The sequence below is a fragment of the Arachis hypogaea genome, chromosome 16 (assembly GCF_003086295.3).
Source record: "Arachis hypogaea cultivar Tifrunner chromosome 16, arahy.Tifrunner.gnm2.J5K5, whole genome shotgun sequence".
NCBI lineage: Eukaryota > Viridiplantae > Streptophyta > Magnoliopsida > Fabales > Fabaceae > Arachis > Arachis hypogaea.
The window spans coordinates 27785868-27795674 of NC_092051.1; the positions used below are offsets into that span (position 1 = coordinate 27785868).

The 9807-nt window shown below is 33.0% G+C and overlaps 1 long non-coding RNA gene across 1 annotated transcript; it reads left to right on the forward strand.

Annotated features, from left to right (window-relative positions):
- Positions 1 to 546: 546 nt before the first annotated feature.
- On the forward strand, positions 547 to 2025 carry LOC112756913 (uncharacterized). The gene is made up of 2 exons (XR_011874159.1): positions 547 to 750; positions 1602 to 2025. It is a non-coding gene; the product is annotated as an uncharacterized lncRNA (long non-coding RNA).
- Positions 2026 to 9807: the final 7782 nt, after the last annotated feature.

Sequence of the window (9807 nt, forward strand, 5' to 3'; positions counted from 1 at the left end):
TAGTGGCTAAAAAAATATTTAAATCTTGATTAAACTTGACAATTCAAATGCAAATTCACTAGGAAAAGATAGAAATGATGCTCACGCATCAAGGCACTTCCTCCTTTTTCCATGTCATCCGTTACCTGTTCTTCTATGTTACCTTCATTCATATTTAATTTTTTGTACTCCTTAAGACCAAATCTTCCTCTTTCCGGCGAACGTTTATCAAGGTCAGAGGGAGAGAGTCAAAGCTCATTGAGAGAGAATGCTAGTAGGCTTTTAGTAAGGCTAGCATATTTATATTAAATAACAGTATAAATAAAAATTACGAATGTTTTGAAAACTGGACCAAACTGGTCGGTCTGACCAGTTCAACTGTGAACCATTAGCTAAAACGGTTCGGTTTGCCATACAAAATCATTAATTTAAAAATTAGATTTAAACCGCTAAACTGGCTGAGAATCGATTGGTTGGACCGGATTGGGACCCAGCCGATTCTCATGAAACGATGCCGTTTTGCGCTAAACAAAACCAAAAAGAAGCACGCGTGAAGCCACAACCAACCCTTTCTCCAATTCTTCGATCTGCTTCCTCCTCTCCAAAGAAACAAAAACCCTAGCCTCACCACCGCAAGGAGTGAGCCACCTACGCCGTCCGTCACAATCAGGGGCTCCTATCTTCGTTTCGTCGGTGTCCTGCAAAGAAGAACCCTTGTTGGCTCTCAGTCTTCGTTTTCTACTATCGACGTCGTCCAGTCGTCCTTCGAAGGTTAGTACTCACTGCTCGCAGTCTTCGTTCTCTTCTACATCGTCCTTTGTCCTGCTCGTCACCTGGTCTCCGTCGCGCTTCTGTACCTCGGCTTAGACCACTCAGAACGAAGACAAAGGCTTCATTTTCTTAAATTTTGTTCTCTATTCTTCATTCTTTACTCAAAACATTGTTTATTTTTGGATTCTGCTAATGCTACTCAGATTGGAATTTGAATCTAGCTGTATTATACTCGATTTTCTTATTTTGGATTGAGTCATTGAATGATTAGTTGATTTATTTTGCTGGTTAATCTTTGTTAAAATTGTGTTGATTCAGTTGATTTAGTTCATTGGTTAATCTTGTTAATCTTCATTAAAATTGTGCTACTGGTTTTTGTTTTGTATTGTGCCTCAATTGTGCTTAGATTGTGACTGTCTTAATGACTTAAAATTGTGCTTAGATTGAATGATTAATTGATTATTGATTAGCTATGGCTGTTTTGCTGTGTTGTTGTTTTGTGTTTTATGATTTTTATATATAGTGATGTGTTGTTGTTTTTTGTTTTGTGATTTAATTGTACTTAAATTTAATGATTAATTGATTGATTAGGATGATTCTTCTGCTATGCTGCTATTTTTTGTTGTGATTTTTATATAGGATGGTTGTTCTGTCATGTTACTATGCTAGTACTAGGAAATATAAATTATGTTCTATAAGCATACTTTTATTTGGGTCTTAAGAGTGTGTAGCTTCACAAATTATTTTGGATCTTAAAAGTGTGTAGCTTCACAAATTTATGTTGCATTATGACTGTCTTAAGTGTAACCCCACTCTCATGACTCCTTCGAACAACGGTTTTCATTTCCAAGGGCCCAAAAAGTCCAGCAGAAGAAGCCCACATAGGCCCAAAAGGAACGACACGCGTCAAGAAGAAGGAGAGGGATGAGAAAGAGTCGTCGAGGCTAGATGAAAAGAAGAAAAAGAAAGAGGAGGAAGTGCTGACAGCCGGGTACCTTGCCCACAAGTACCTTATGAAAGGAACACTTTTGAGAAGAATGTGGGACCCACAGCGCCATGAGAACTGCTACAATTACGTGAAGCTGGCCCAATTATTGAAGATCGGTAGGGCCCACTTTTCCGGCGTCGTTAACCCTGCCCAATTGATTTGCTATCTCCGCCCCTCACCACCACCATCATCCTCAAAATTGGAATTGTAAAGTTTAAAGGGAAATATCTCTTATATTTAACTCACTATTATTAATTATTATTTATATACGTAAACTGTAAAGTGAAGTGATTACGTTGGAAAATAATAATAATAATAATAATAATAATAATAATAATAATAATAATAATAATAATAATAATAATAATAATAATGTGTGATTATATATATTATTAAATACTGATAAAGCAACATCATTTTACATATATCATTAATTAAAATAAAAGATTCTAATTAGTTATTTACATAGTAAGTGGGTATTCATCTGAAATAATAGATTTGGTTCACAAGATTCAAGAGTTTTTATTTTGTTCTTGGCTTGTTCACGTTGAGTGGGTGTCCCGAGAGGCAAATAGAGCTGCGGATTGGATGGCTAGATATGGTGCTAAGAGTAACTCTAATCATGTTATTTGGTTTGAGTCTTATGTTGTTCTCCAGCAAATCATCCGCTCATCCGCTCGAATATAGGATAGTGTTTGTTTTGTTTATTTTCATGTTTAGACACCAAAAAAAATTTTCATATATCCAAAAAATAATTAGAAATTATTACAAATATCAATAAAAGAAAAAGAGTTACTCAACAATGTCAATTTTTTTATAGACCTGTAATATATGTTAATAATAACTAAAATAGTAATATTTATATAACGATACTTTTTTAGAAGATATAATATATATTTTGATATTATTTATGAGAATTACTGAGACCAAATTTTTATAATTTAAACAAATTTTAAATGCATTATTTCTTAAATTTCTTTTGAAAAGAATAAAAGATGACCTAAGAAGTATATGTGAAAAAAATATATAACTATTATTATACTTGTACATATTTAAAAGATACAAATAGAAATATTTTTTTTAAAAAAATTTTATTACTCATAAAAATTAATATAATGGATAGTTATGCATCAAAAAGTAGTAGATAAGATTAAGAGTTGCAATAATAATATAGAGTAATAATTAATGATAAGATGGAAGGAGAAGAAAAAAACGAGAAAAGAAAAGAGAACAAAGACAATATAATAATAGTAGTGTGACCTTGATAAATATATGTATAAAGAATGATAATAAAAAAATACAATGTGTAATATGAGATATAATAAAAATAAATATTAATAAATTTAAAAGAATAATAAAAAGATTACTTAATATGTTAAATATAAAATTTTCCAAAAAAAAAATATTTTTTTATTTATGAGAATTACTTATAGAGATAAAAAAATTTGGTTTAATTTTTTTTATATTTACTTCAAATTTGAAATAGGATTGAAAAAATAAATAAAATTAATAACATTTATAAATAATAATTTTATAAATAATATTTGTAAATTTTTATTTTGATTTTATTACACATAATAATGTATTAATTTTTAATTATATTTAATTTAATTATTTATTTTATATATTTTAAATGTTAAATAATTTAAATAATCTTTTATTTTATATTTATTTTTAAATAATTTACTATTTTTAATTTTTTTATTATTAATGTCAAATTAATATTTTTAAAAATAAAAATATAAAAAAACTAAAGTTGGAATATGTTTAGTTTTTACCGTCCACTCCTGAAACTATCGCTTTCTAATTTCAGTAAGGATCTTCATGTAGGTCAGACATAGGTAGTCATACATCAGTTTAATGACATTAGTACACTACTGTATACATGCATTGATATTTGGTGCAAACCTATCAATGAAAAACTTAAGATTAGTAGTTTACTAAAAAATTATTTGAAGTAACCTATAAACTTCAATTATATTTAGATTTTTTAGACATTTTGGCAGAATTTCATCTATAACTAGAAGGTGCTAAAAATTCTATTAGTCAACAATTCACTTAAACAACTCACAAATAAACCAATATCAAATTATAAAACTTAAGCAGCAACATCTATCAACAACCAAGAATTCTCAAACACTTTTTTAGCAGTTCAAACCTACTATAACCTAATCAAATCAAACCTATCTTAACAACCTAAATCTACTAAAACCAGAAAAATGAGTGTAACTAAATTAAACTAACTAACTAAAATAAAAAATTTAAGATTAGCAACCACATATGTTGAATAACAATGTCAAAATAGTTTGCGTATAAAAGACTTAAAATAGTATTCACACCGTCAAACTATAAGACTAAATCGTCATCCGTACGATGGGAGGAGGAGGAGGGGTATCTGGCTGAGATCCGTGAGAGGATTCTGGCACCGTGGTGTCTGTCACTGGAGGCGTCGTCGTCGAAATAGTGAGTTGCTGAGCAGATGGATGTGGTGGAGGATTCCACTTTGGTGAAGCCGCCGGACAACTTCCTGGTGGCAGGGGTGGCACAGCAGAAAGAGCCACGTAGTTGGGATCAGGGACCATGATGAACGATTGATTTTGTGCACCCATTGACTATGACGTCCCAAGGATAGAAGGCAATGACTGAAAAGTCCTAGAGGTACCAATAGACATGCTCCCTTTACCACGACACGAGGTCGGTTCATGCTACCTCTACCTAGGGCTGGAAGTGAGTCAAGCCAGCTCATAAGTCAGCTCGAGCTCGACTCGTTAACAGCTCGATAAGCTAAGCTCATGAGCTGGTGAGCCAAGCTTGGGCCTGAAATTGAGCTCATAAATTAAATGAGCCGAGCTTGAGCTTAGATAAGCTCAGCTCATTAGCTCGTGAACTGGCTCGATTATATATATATATATATATAACAATCTTAATTATTTAATATTTATATTTATTTTTTACATATAATTTTAATATAGGACATAAATAAAAAATTTATAATTTATTGATAGATAAACAATATATAAAATTGATCTTTTCAAATATTTTTAAAAATATATAAGTTATAATTTATTGATATAAAATTATAGATTATGTATCTATGTTTCTCTTATTTGAGCCAACTCGTGAGCTCGAGCCAGCTCATAAGATTTTGGTGAGCCGAGCTTGAGCTTAAGAAATAAGCTCGATTGTTAATGAGCCGAGCCGTGAGCCAAGCTCAATTTTCGTGACCCGAGCTTGAGCTTGGTCTAGCTCGACTCAGCTCGGCTCACTTCCAGCCCTAGGCTCTACCTGTCGTCATATTTGCAAAGAGCAAACTAGCAAACACATATTTCACAAAAATAACATAATAGCAAAAAGATGTCACGACCTACAACCCAGAGAAACACATGGATGCAATGTAACTGATGAGCGGATAATTTATACGCTTTTTGGCATGGTTTTTAGGTAGTTTTTAATATGTTTTAGTCACTTTTTATTATATTTTTATTAGTTTTTAAATAAAAATTACATTTCTGAACTTTACTATGAGTTTGTGTGTTTTTCTATGATTTCAGATATTTTCTCGCTGAAATTGAGGGACCTGAGAAAATTCTGATTCAGAGGCTAAAAAAGGACTGCAGATGCTGTTGGATTCTGACCTCCCTGCACTCAAAGTGGATTTTCTGGAGCTACAAGAGTCCAAATGGCGCGCTCTCAATTGCGTTGGAAACTAGACATTCAGAGCTTTCCAGCAATATATAATAGTCTGTACTTTGCTCAAGGATAAACGGCATAAACTGGCGTTCAACGCCAGTTCCATGTTGCATTCTGGCGTAAAACGCCAGAAACAGGTTACAAGTTGGAGTTAAACGCCCAAAACAGGTTACAACCTGGCGTTTAACTCCAGAAACAGCCTAGGCACGTGTAAAGCTCAAGTCTCAGCCCCAGCACACACCAAGTGGGCCCCAGAAGTAGATTTCTGCACTATCTATCATAGTTTATTCATTTTCTGTAAACCTAGGTTACTAGTTTAGTATTTAAACAACTTTTAGAGATTTATTTTATACCTCATGATATTTTCGATATGAACTTTGTACTCTTTGACGGCATGAGTCTCTAAACTCCATTGTTGGGGGTGAGGAGCTCTGCTGTGTCTCGATGAATTAATGCAATTATTTCTGTTTGCTATTCAAACACGCTTGTTTCTATCTAAGATGTTCATTCGCACTTCAATATGATGGATGTGATGATTTGTGACACTCATCATCATCCTCAACCTATGAACGTGTGCCTGACAACCACCTCCGTTCTACCTTCGATTGAATGAATATCTCTTGGATTCCTTAATCAGAATCTTCGTGGTATAAGCTAGAATCTATTGGCAGCATTCTTGAGAATCCGAAAAGTCTAAACCTTGTCTGTGGTATTCCAAGTAGGATTTAGGGATTGAATGACTGTGACGAGTTTCAAACTCACAAGGGTTGGGCGTAGTGACAGACGCAAAAGGATCAATGGATCCTATTCCAGCATGAGTGAAAACCGACAGATGATTAGCCGTGCGGTAACAGCTCACCTAGACCATTTTCACTGAGAGGACGGATGGTAGCCATTGACAACGGTGATCCACCAACACACAGCTTGCCATAGGAGGAACCTTGCGTGCATGAAGAAGAAGACAGTTGGAAAGCAGAGATTCAGAAGACTAAGCATCTCCAAAACTCCAACATATTCTCCATTACTGCATAACAAGTATTTATTTCATGCTCTTTTATTTTTCGCAATTCAAACTGATAATCATAATTAATCTCCTGACTAAGATTTACAAGGTAACCATAGATTGCTTCAAGCCAACAATCTCCGTGGGATTCGACCCTTACTCACGTAAGGTATTACTTGGACGACCCAGTGCACTTGCTGATTAGTTGTGCGGAGTTGTGAAAAGTGTGAATCACAATTTCGTGCACCAAGTTTTTGGCGCCGTTGCCGGAAATTGTTCGAGTTTGGACAACTGACGGTTTATTTTGTTACTTAGATTAGGAAAAATTTTTCTTTTTGGTTTAGAGTCTTCTATTATTGTTTTTGGTTAAAATTTTAAAATCCTTATTTTATTTTTCTAAATTATTTTTGAAAATTTTCAAAACCAATAACTTCATGATTTAGTCCTCTGTTTGAGTTTGGTTTCATATTTTAAGTTTGGTGTCAATTGCATGATTTTCTTTTTCTTTCAATTTTTCGAATTATATGTTCTTAGTTCTTTCTTAATTCTCAAGTTGTTCTTATTTATTTTCCTTGTTTGATCTTTAGTTTTTCTTGTTCTGTGTCTTTTCTTGTTTTTCTTGTGCTTTTTCAAAATATCAGTTTCCAAAGAAAATTTTATTTATTAAATACAATATTAAAACACATTAAATTTTTAGCTCAATTGGCTAGAGAGTTGTGCCTATGTTCTTGGTAATTGGCTATCTTCTTTTTAAAACTTTTCTAAAAATAAATTTTCTTTGATTAAATCTTGTGCCAAACTTTAAGTTTGGTGTTTTCTTGTTAGCTTTTCTTTAGTTTTCGAAAATTTTATTGTGATTTTCTAAAAATTTTAAGTTTGGTGTTCTTTCTTTATGTTCTTGTTGTTCTTGTGAGTCTTCAAGGTGTTCTTGAGTTTTCCTTGTGTCTTGATCTTAAAATTTTTAAGTTTAGTGTTCCTTGGTGTTTTTTCTCCAAAATTTTCAAAAATAAGGAGCATTAGATCTAAAAATTTTAAGTCTTGTGTCTTTTTATTGTTTTTCTCTTTCCTCATTGAATTCAAAAATATCTTTCTCCTTTATTTTAATTGATTTTTCGAATTTTCCTTTTTAAAAATTCAGATTTTATTTCAAATTTTTTATTTTATCTTATCTTAGTTTTAAAATTTCAAAATTCAAATCTTTTTCAAAAAAAATTCATATCCTTTTCAAAATCTTATCTTATCTCATTTCAAATTTCAAATTTCAATTTCCAAAATTCAAATTTCAAATTTCAAAATTTAAATTTCAAAATTCAAATTTCAAAACTTTTTAATTTAAATTCCTTATCTTCTCTTACCTAGCTTATCTTATCTTTTCTAATCTCAAATCTTTTTCATATCTTTTCTTTTTTTTTATTTATTTTATTTTTATTTTTATTTTCTTACAAGTATCTTTTATTTTAAGACATATCTTTTTCAAAATTTCCTAACCAATTTCTTTCTCTTCATTTTTTTTCGAAAATCCTCACCCACATCCTTTTCAAATCTTTTTAATTAATTAATTTAGTTTTTAATTTTCTTTTATTTCTTTTTCTTCAAATTTTCGAAATTATAGTCCATTTTTTATTTATTTTATTTTATTTTATTTAATTTTAATTTTAATTTTAATTTTCAAAAAAATAAAAATAAAATAAAAATATATTCTATTTGCTATTCATATCAATTTCCTTTTCTCCATCATGGACCTAAGTGGAAATGAACAGTCCAGAAGAACTCTGGGGTCATATGCTAACCCCACTACTGCTTCATATGGGAGTAGTATCTGTATACCCTCCATCGGAGTCAGTAGCTTAGAGTTGAATCCTCAGCTCATTATCATCGTGCAGCAAAGTTGCCAGTATTCCGGTCTTCCACAGGAAGAACCTACAGAGTTTCTGGCACAGTTTTTATAAATTGCTGACACAGTACATGATAAGAAAGTAGATCAGGATGTCTATAGATTATTACTGTTTCCATTCGCTGTAAAAGATCAAGCTAAGAGGTGGTTAAATAACCAACCTAAAGCTAGCATAAGGACATGGAAACAGCTGTCAGAAAAATTCCTGAATCAATACTTCCCTCCAAAACGGATGACACAGCTAAGGCTGGACATCCAAGGCTTTAAACAAGGAGATAATGAATCTCTTTATGATGCCGGGGAGAGATACAGAGAGATGCTAAGAAAATGCCCCTCTGAAATGTTTTCAGAATAGGTGCAGTTAGACATCTTCTATTATAGGCTTACAGAGAAAACTCAGATTTCTCTAGACCACTCAGCCGGTGGATCTATACATATGAGAAAGACAATTGAAGAAGCTCAAGAGCTCATTGATACAGTTGCCAGAAATCAGCATCTGTACCTAAATAATGAATCTTCCATGAAAGAAGAGGCTAAAACAGTAACTGTTGAACTCAGTCCTGCAGAACAAATTACTGAATTCAATCAGCAATTAGACTTTCTAACAAAACAGCTGGCCGAATTCAAGGAGATATTACAAGACATATGAATGGCTAATATAAATATGGAGGTACATTTGAAGCAAACAGAACAATAGTTATCAAAATAAATAACAGAAGAGTGCCAGGCAGTTCAATTAAGAAGTGGAAAAACATTAAATACCTCACTTTAGAGCAGCAGAAAGCCAAGAAAAGAACAACTGACAGAGGATGAGCAAAATATTGTCCAAAATCTCTCTGAGGACAGTAAGAGCCCAGAGAGGAATGATTCTGGCGTTCAAACGCCAGAAAGGGATGTAAAGCTGGCGTTAAATGCCCAACCCATGCACAATTCTGGCGTTCAAACGCCAAAAATAGGCAGGGAATTAGCGTCAAACACCCAATGGAAGCTCAGTTCTGGCGTTCAAATGCCAGGAACAAGTAAGGAGTTGGCGTCCAACACCAATCCAGCTTCTAACCCTGGCATTCAAATGCCAGTGAGGGATATGACACACACAAGTGCTGATAGCAACCCCTCTAAAAAGACTTCTCTAACCACCTCTGTAGGAAATAAACCTGCAGCAACTAAGGTTGAGGAATACAAAGCCAAGATGCCTTATCCTCAAAAACTTCACAAAGAGGAGCAGGATAAGCAATTTGCTCGCTTTGCAGACTATCTCAGGACTCTTGAAATAAAGATTCCGTTTGCAGAGGCACTTGAGCAAATACCCTCTTATGCCAAGTTCATGAAAGATATCTTGAGTCATAAGAAGGATTGGAGAGAAACTGAAAGAGTTCTCCTCACTGAAGAATGTAGTGCAGTCATTCTAAAAAGCTTCCCAAAAAAGCTTAAAGATCCCGGGAGCTTTATGATACCATGCATATTAGAGGGAAATTGCACCAA